The following is a 9,883-nucleotide window of genomic DNA, read 5'->3' as shown; positions in this document are numbered from 1 at the left end:
ATCTATCAGAGTCACTGGTATCAAGAACCATACAGTCAAAATCCACATGGAAGATTTCTAACTCACAAAAAAAAAAAGTGACAGAAGTACTTACCTTACTCCATGGGAAAACACTCACTGGTAAGGAAGTCCTCATGAGATTTGCATTCAAATGTAAAATTATTCCATGGGAAACACATTTCTCATGTTTCTGCAGGTTTGTTCTGGGCCCTGATCACAACTGACTTTCTAAGGGCCAAACTAGACATATGTAGGAACTCTAACCCCAAATTGCACCCTATCCCCAGCTACCTTTCAGAAGTTCAGTGATTTTCCAAGTTCCCAGGCTCAGGTTTGCTGCCAACTGTCTAATTTAGCCCAAGTTCAGCCAGTATCAACTGTCAGACTGTTTTCCTAACTTTCTTCACAGTCACCAATACTTTAACAGTGGTTCTCAAACTTTTAGCACTGACACTCACTTTTTCGAATGAGAAACTGTCAGGATCCACTGGAAGTGATGTCATAACCAAAAGTGACATCATCAAGCGAGAACAGTTTTAACAATCCTAGGCTGCAATCCTACCCACATGTACCCAGGAGTAAGTCCCATTGACTATCGCTGTTAAAAGCATACCCATAGTAGCCTGTTAAAAGTACAGATCTGTAACAGTTCTCCAAATGCAGTCACATAAAATGACAGCATCGAGTCTAATATATTGAAAATAAAATATTGAAATGAATGGGGACCCACCTGAAATTGGCTCGCAACCCACCTAGTGGGTCCCGACCCACAGTCTGAGAAACACTGCTTTATTATAATGACAAATATGCACAGCCTACATCAGTGGTACTCAAATTTTTCCAGCCAGTGGCTCCCTTGACCCCTGTGGCTGTTGGCCATGACTCCCCATCATGTTCCTGAGGGCTGGAAGTGACATCATTAAACAGGAAGTGGCCAGAAAAATTAACTATATTAAATATATTAAATATAATATATTTATAATATATTATTTATATTATATTTATATAAATATAAATATTTATAAGTTATTATTATATAATATAATATATAATTATAATATAATATAAAATATTAGTTAGTTGGCAACCTTCAGTCTCGAAAGACTATGGTATCGCGCTCTGAAAGGTGGTTCTGGAACAGCGTCTAGTGTGGCTGAAAAGGCCGATTCGGGAGTGACAATCCCTTCCACACTGGGAGCAAGTGCAGTCTGTCCCTGGCCTGTCTCCCTGGCTATGGGCCTTCCTTCTTTGCCTCTTAGCAAATATAAAATAATATAAAATATTATATATATATATATATATTATAACATATTAAATATATATGAACTATATTATATTGGTAGTAGATCTCATTAATTATATTAATCATATCATTAATTAAATGCAGATCTTAAAATATATTAATACACAGCAATATACATGCTTTATAAATGATCAGCTGCTGATCACTGTTGGAGACAGGATGCTGGAGTAGGTAGATTTTGTCTGACCTAGGACGACTCATTTTTTTAAACTTTGTAAGCATACCAATAGAATTGTTTTATCAAATGAAGTTTGTGAACAACCAGACTGACCAACATCACACACACACACACACACACCCCTGTGGACCCCAATCCAACTAGTCATTTCTCCCACTCTCCTTGGATAGGATTGAACCCTTTATTAATTTAATTAAATTTTTCAAGCAGTTGGTGGGGAAAACAAAAATAGACCATGAAAATATCAGAGGTGATAAGGGTTTTGTTAGGAGTCTGATTTGTCTCCTATACTAGGAGATGCACAGCTCAAGCCTATGCATGTCCACTCAGAAGTAAGTCACATTGGAGTCAATGGGGCTTACTCCCAGGAAAGTGTGGTTAGGATTGGGCTGGCAATCACTTCATCAATGGCTGATAAGTATTCCCTTCAAATAGCAAGATTCATCACTCTAAAAATACAGCCTTTCCTCTTCAGTCCAACAACAAAATTAATAAATCACTTTAAAAACAGTACCCTTTTTCTGTGCCTGGCCAAATAAAGTGTGTGCTTGTCTCTCCCCTCCCCCTTTGCCAACTGCATGGAAGCAACTTTAAGAGTCCTGATGACTGGTAAAATAGGAAGTGTTTTTTGGGGGGAAGGGGAGGAAAGCAGGAAGGTTTGGAGATAGAAAGGGGGGAGTGGAAGAGGGAGGGGTTGAAAAGAGAGATTTCACCTTGATGAGAAGTGATCCCAGGCTGGGAACTAGGAACCAACCAGATAAGGATCAGCGAGGGTTAAGGACTGCAGGCTGAGCATGCTCTGAAGAGGGCGGGGCGGCAGCAGCCACTCTCGCAGCTGAGCAAGTCCCGTTTCTTCTGCTTTAAAAAAAAAGCAAAGACTACAGGTAGAAGACAGGCTTTTATTCTGCCCAGGGGTGTGACTGTATCACTGCGAGAGGACATCCAGCACCTCCCCTTTGAGTTCCTGGCACTGCCCTAAAGAGCCACGCCTCACAGTTTGAATAACACTGGCCTACATGATGCTGGCGGCTGGATGTGGCCTGTTGAATATCGGGTCCTTTCTTCTTCTTCTTCTTCTTGATCACAGCCTACCTAGTGGTCACTGGGAAATTTCAGTTGTTCCCCAAGGACCTAGGATATTTAGAGATTGTTGTTTTTGTCATCATCATCTTTTAATACAGCATTGATCTGAACATGAGGCCAAGCAATCAGAAATGCTTCTTCATTTGGCATCTTGTGTAACCCATTTTTGCCCTGCCCACAGGTATACACATTTGGTCCCTATTGCATATATGCAACATTGGGTAGAAATCGCTTAAACTAGATCACTTCACCTGCATGTGCAATTTTAGTATGCTAGGGATCCATGACTAGAGAAGTGAAGGGCACTACACTGATGTGCTAACACTGCATTGCACAAACTCCAGGTACACAGAATGCCATGTTGCTAAGTCTCTGTGTCATGTTCAATCAGCTATAAGGTAATCATGAGGACCTCTCCATTACTAAAGAATGGACTTCTACTAAAGAGTAGAAGGGTGTCTTGCCACAGCTCCTCCCCACTGGGCCTCATGCCCGCTTAAGGCTGATTAGTTTCCCTTGTTAAACTCACAAGTGCAGCAAGCAAAAGTCAGAGTCAAGTCCCAGTCCACAGATTCCAAGTAAGTCAGTCCAATCAGTTAGAGTTGCCAAACTCAGAGCCAATAAGCCAAGTCACAGTTGAAAGTCAGTCTCCTCTCCTACCTACACTCCTTCTACAAACCCACACCCCCTAGTTCCTCCAGGTGCTGTTTATATACTTCTAGGTTCAGTTTAGCCTCTAGTGGCTGCAGCTGTGCAGCACACCTCCAGCTACCACCTGGGCTTTAACCCAGCATTTACTTAGAGCAAGGGGCACTGTGCACACCACACCCTATCTCCTTGGTAATATCTTCCATGATGTCGCTACAAAGGGAGAGAAAAGTAACACTTCTTGCAACCTGACTCTGGTTGCAGACATGCTTAGCCTTGTAACAAAATTGCTCAACAACACAGGAGAAATATTTATTGTTGTAGAGTTTTACATACCAGCCTGATATTACAGCAAATTAGTTGTCGTTGATTGATAGATAGATATTTTAAGATGATTTCAGGCAAGAAGGATCACCACCTTAAAGGTGAATGACAGGGTGGTCTTTAGCAGTGATCTCATCGGGTGTTTGGCCTTGCAGGCATTGTAAGAAAGTTGTGCCAAAATTAGAAGTTTTCCAGTGGAGGCAATGAAATCAGTGCAGTGTAATACATATTTCTTTCCACAAAGCTTCATAAAGGTTTGTATAAATCTATCATATCTATCAAATCAGAACGCAAGTCAGTGTTTCTTTCAGACATTTAAACTTCAAAGACCCTTATCAATGTCCACATGGCTGTCACAGAAGCCCTGTGAATTATACAGAAAGTATTTGGGTCCATCCAACTTTCTTGGGATTCACCATTGCTCTGCAGGGAATGACAGTGCATTCTGGGAAATAAAAAAAATACTCACGTGTGTTTCCTCATTCCATGGTAATCCCAGTATGGCCACAAATGCTTTCTGGTGAAACTTGTCTGCCACGAGGGATCTTAATGAGAAATGCAAAGCAAGCTTCCAGGAATCAGGAGATTCTCTAGAACATGGTTGTGAAGGAAAAGATTTAAATTATTTGCTTCTTCATTCCAGGAATGTGCAAGACAGCTTAGCTCTTTTGCAATCTGGGCTTTGCAAGTATGAGTACACGGACTGCTACTTAGAGTTTCCATCCACTAACAGCTCAGTCCTCCTAACTAAGACTAGGCTACCCTTTATGACAGCGGAACAAAGGTCTGTTGTTATAAGTGGCCATACAGCAGCACTCACCACTGCAGCCATTTTGGGTCTACCGCCATTAGTCTACCAGTAATTTTGCTGGCGCAAGTCCGAGCAGATCTGGGTAGGTGAATTGAGGCTGGGAAGGGATATATGTGGAGCTGCCGCTGCCAATATCTGCCTCCTTCCCAGCCTCAGCACGACCCTGCCCTCTCCATCCCATTCCACCTACCACTTCCCACTGCTCCCCATGCCAACTTACCAGCCTCTGGGATCTCACAATGGCAGCTGTCATGTAAGAGCAGGGCCATCTGTGCTCAATGAAACATCACATTTTATGATGACCATAAAGTGCTCTGCAGCTCTGGAGCACACATTCTAGCAATGCAGGAGCCTGATAGGTTTGGGCTGTTAACCTCTTTTTTCACTCTTCCTCCACTGATGATGTCATATTGACCCAGGATCTAGGAACTTTTAGACCCTAAGAAATGTCCTTTGCAAAAAGAGAAGACTGGAACAGGCAGGCTGGTTGGCCTGTGTTGTATGTAATGCAGGGTTGGAGATGACTGTGGTGCAACTCAGGGGAAGGGGATATTTTTCACCTTATCCGGAGTACTGCCCCAGCCACTGTAATGGGGTTACTCAGATCTGCACCAGCTAAATTGTATCTGAGCATCCCAGAGATAGGCCAGGCTGCTCAGGAGAGCAATGTAGGATCCAGCCTAAGTGCCAGTGGCTGGTTCCAGCCCTCTCCCAGGTCATAAGAATGGAAGAACAGCCCCACTGGATCAGGCCAAAGGCCCATCTAGTCCAGCTTCCTGTATCTCAAAGCGGCCCACCAAATGCCCCAGGGAGCACACCAGATAACAAGAGACCTGAATCCTGGTGCCCTCTCTTGCATCTGGCATTCTGACATAACCCATATCTAAAATCAGGAGGTTACACATACACATCATGGCTTGTAGCCCGTAATGGATTTTTCCTCCAGAAATTTGTCCAATCTCCTTTTAAAGGCTTCTAGGCCAGATGCCATCACCATATCCTGTGGCAATGAGTTCCACAGACCAACCACACAATGAGTAAAGAAATATTTTCTTTTGTCTGTCCTAACCCTCCCAACACTCAATTTTAGTGGATGTCCCCTGGTTCTGGTGTTATGCGAGAGTGTAAAGAGCATCTCTCTATCCACTTTATCCTTCCGATGCATAATTTTGTATGTCTCAATCATGTCCCCATCTTTGGTGACCAACATTTTTCTTTTAAATCAGGGATCAACATTTGAATCTGGTTGTTTCTCAGACTTTTGGAGCATGTCTCCGTGTTAACATATTCTACCTTCCCCAACCCAGCAGCAGCCATGAAGGGTTGAAGCCACAAGGAAGTGATTGAGCACATGCTTTGCAATCTGTGGCACAGAGCAGAGGAAGTTACCTCATCTCAAGGTAGGCCCTTGGTCCACTACATTGTCATCTACATGGACTGGCAGCAATTTGCCAGAGTTTCTGATGGGGTCTTTCCTACCTATGGATGCCAAGAACTAAACCTGGGGACTTTTGCATTCAAAGCAGGAGTCGTATCAATAAGCCAAAGCTCCTCTCACATAGTAGGCTTCTCCAGGCAAAGCTGGGAGGGACCTCTGGAGAGTCACTGCCTGTGTAGAGAATACTGAGCTAGATGGACCACCGTATCTAGGCTGAGTGTAAGGCTGCTTCATATGTTGGTTTGTCATATATTCCACAACAGATTTTAACCACAGCTAGACTCATCTAGGACAAGAAACTGATCTTCCTGGTCAGGGAGTATATTTTCCAAACAGTTTTGAGCTCTGGTGCCCTTCCACGTTACAAATGCATCAGCATATTGCAGAGATTAGCTTTGGAATAACATTTTCCCATGCCAGAACTGTAATGAATGATCAGAATGCTTGTTGTCCTGGATAACATCTGCTGAATGCTGTACTGTCACAAGTAAGCATCTTAAGGACTGAGAGCTTGGGAGCAAAGTAAGACAAAAAAAAATGTTGAAGCAACTTAAGTTCATGATTCCAAAACAGCACAGGTTGGAGAAGGGGCTTTTTGTTTTGGCTTTACATTTCATTTTTGGAATTCAACAGTGATTTATCAGCATATCCCCCCCCTTTTGGGGGTTTGGTATAGAAATCCCTACACTCATAAAGTCTCAACAGAATGATGAAGTATTGGTAATTTGAAGGACTGGCTGTAACATTGCAGATGTAAGATGTATTTATTTTAATAAGCTTGGCCTGAAAGAAAGTGGGTTCATTTATTGAATACGGAAAATAGTTGGCTGGCAGTCTCCATAATAGGCTCAAGCAACTTAAAATTCTTGGAGACCAACGCAACCAGTATAAACAGATCTAAACCAAGGATTTCAAAGCTTGCATATGCTTTGTCCATGTGGAACAATTAAATGGATGATTTCTCAACAAAAGCTTTCTCAACAAACTTTCCGTCTTCCTGATCGCCTTATCCCTCTTTTCCACACGTGTCTGGAGCTAACAATGACTAGCTATTAGGGAATAGTCGATCTTCAGTGATTAGACATTTCACGGTTGGTTTGCAAATCAATACCATGGCCAGCATGCATGTCAGATGTAGTTGCACGAAGTAGCACAAATTTGACCAGTTAAGCTGAGAAGACAAATTGTTTAGGAAGATTAAACTGGGTAACAGTATACCAACTACTCATTCCTGAGAAAACCATACAAACAAAAGCAGAATGAAATCCCATAACAGGGCGTCATTCCTTTAAATTATGGTATATGTCCTTTTTACAGCAACAATAAACATCCTGGGTTGTTGAAAAAGAAGTCACAGTTAATGTGGGTATAAGCAATAGAAGGAAGAACAAAATTCCTAGGAAAAACAATTCCTGGGAAAAACTAACTTAGGGTGAATATTCTGTTACTCTTGACTGCGAAGCAAATAGATTTCCCCCAAATTTGGTTTCCTATGACATGATAATTCTCTGAATTTCAGTGGGTGAACAGCCTAATCCTTTGCAGGTTTACGCAAAAGTAAGTTTCACTGACATAATAATATGATTTTAATATTTTTCCTCAGTGTTCCATAGCAGACAACTGTTCCCCAACAATCTCAACAACAAAAATCATTCAGTGCGGACAGGATACACACGCTCCAATCTGGTGATGGATAGGATACACATGCTCACTGGTGGAAGTGAGAGAATGCCAGCGGAAGTGACGTTTCACCAGCAAGCGCAACGAGGCTGCCAGCATAATTGCTGGTGGCCATGTACACCGGCTGGTGGAGAGGCTGCTGTCTACCAGTGCTGGTGAGTTGGCCGTAAGGGTGGGCAATGGGCAAAAGAGGGCAGGGAGGAGAAGGAATTGCAAGTGTCGAGGTAGTGGGGGGGGGTGTAAGAGGTGGAATGGGGTGGGAGGGGTGGTTACTGGCAGCACTCACATACACCAGTACGCTATGTTCCCTCCCTTGACCCTGTCTCTTACTCGATCTGTGCCAGCAAAATGGCTGGCACACAATTGAAGAGACCTATCAGGGAAGCAAAGGCTTTCCTCAGGGTAAGGAAACAAAAGTTCCCTTATCTTGAGGAAAACTCCATGACTACCCCCCCCCCGGTTGGCAACCTTCAGTCTCGAAAGACTATAGTATAAGCCTACAGCACCCGGTATTCCCAGGCGGTCTCCCATCCAAGTACTAACCAGGCCCGACCCTGCTTAGCTTCCAAGATCAGACGAGATTGGGCATGTGCAGGGTAACAGTTGCTGTCACTACTATAAGAAACAGCACATGCTTTATTGGCACACTCCGTGGGGGGGTTGATAGGATTGGGCTGTCAGTTTAGATATGGAGTTACATACCAACATGAGCTATTATCAAGGTCACTGGTTTGAGAAAGGTTGGAGCTTAGTAGGGCTGTCACTAGCCTCTACAATGCTTTTGTGTGCATTCGAAAAGGGTAGCCCTTACTCAAATTTTTTTTAAGTTAGCGTATTATTTATTTCTGAGTATCAACTATTATGACAACAGAAACTCATTCTGTATAAATTCAACAGACCAAATTACTGAGCATAAAATAATAGAAAATGTCAATTTTTAATCACAATAATGAGGAAATCAAAGTGACTAGGATGTAATAATTTGTTTTCAGTCCCAGCAGCAGCCCTTCCAGGTCAGCACAGGCTGCCTCTGGCTGCTTCCCAGTGAGCCTGCATTGAGGCTGACATGCTGAATGGTTGAGGTGCCTGCCTTGCTCATTCTAGCAGCAGCACAACAGCAGAGGAAGTGACAGGTGAAGGATGGGCGGCTTCCAGCTGGCTGGGGAAAAGCCTTCTTGCTGTCACAGGAGCCCCTCAAACCATGGTCTCTTGGATCACTTCCAGGCTAGTGGAATGGTGGCCCTGCAGTTCTCATAAGATCTTGTCTTTATAGCAGGAAAGCTTTGTGGCATATTAGGAGTCTGAGGGCCCAGTCCTATCCAACACAGAAGCAGCAGCTCCAAATGGCTCTCGCCAGATCCTGTGCTCCTGCTCCGAGCCGGCAGAAGGTCTTCTTGAGGGAAGAGGACATTCGTCCTCATACCCTGAGTAACACCCCAGCCTGCTCAATTGGGCTTCTTGAGTCTATGCCAGCTATTTTGCAGATGCAGACTGGAGAAGCCCTGTGTCAGGCTTCTGAGCCCAGGAAGGCAGATCGGATTTGGCAGAGGCGTCCAACAATCCCACACACACCCCTATGCTTGTCCCACCTCTCGTTCCACCCTCTCTCCTCCCTTCCTCTACCCAGAAACACCTCACACCACCCTCTCAATGCCCCACAATGCTTGGTGGTGCTTACTTCCTTTCCATCAGCAGCTGGGGGTTCCTCTGCTATATTGATGGAGCAATACAGACCTGTCCACCAGTACTGGGGCTGCAGCACTGGCACTGAGGCCTGATAGGATTGGGCTAGGAGTATTATTATTCTGTTTGTCTTTATACGGCAATGTGCAGCATGCACCAAAAGCATTGGCTGATAATACTGGATCAGATGTCTTCTATGATGTGTAAGGAGCCCCTTAGATCAGGCACCCTTGTACAGTGTACCTGAACCAGTATACCTGTATGTGACCACCGGGATACATATGTATTGAGTTACTGAATCATGAATGCATCTAATGAAGTGAACTGTAAGTGCATGAAAGTTTATGCTTCAATCAATTGGTTGGTCTTTAAAGTGCCACAGGAGTCTTTGTTGCTTTTGCTACTACAGGCTAACATGCAGCTGCCTCTCTCAAAGCAGAATAATTTGACATTCACTAATCGAGGCAAAACTAAACGTGTCATTTGACCTTGTGTGTCTGTGTGTTTGTTTTTCTGGAAAGACTAGCCACAAGGTCAGTCCCCAGTCCCCAATTTCCAAACTTAAAATTGTACGTTTATTCTATGACCTGAATATCAGACCATCCCTGTACTTTCTGCATTAGTGAGAAAAGTGGGAGTAGTTGGAAAGAATGCTACCTTCATGTTTTCTCTCATGACTTTATATGTTATAGTAGTAACTAGTAAGTGCAAGAAGCTTACTATTTGAAAGCTGAA

General features: G+C 43.5%; 1 pseudogene; it reads right to left on the bottom strand.

The window, feature by feature from the left end:
• Positions 1-7,959: 7,959 nt before the first annotated feature.
• Positions 7,960-8,076, bottom strand: LOC136654748 (5S ribosomal RNA; annotated as a pseudogene).
• Positions 8,077-9,883: the final 1,807 nt, after the last annotated feature.

This window comes from Tiliqua scincoides, chromosome 5 (genome assembly GCF_035046505.1).
Source record: "Tiliqua scincoides isolate rTilSci1 chromosome 5, rTilSci1.hap2, whole genome shotgun sequence".
NCBI classification, from domain to species: domain Eukaryota; kingdom Metazoa; phylum Chordata; class Lepidosauria; order Squamata; family Scincidae; genus Tiliqua; species Tiliqua scincoides.
This window is presented reverse-complemented; position numbering and strand designations above follow the sequence as displayed.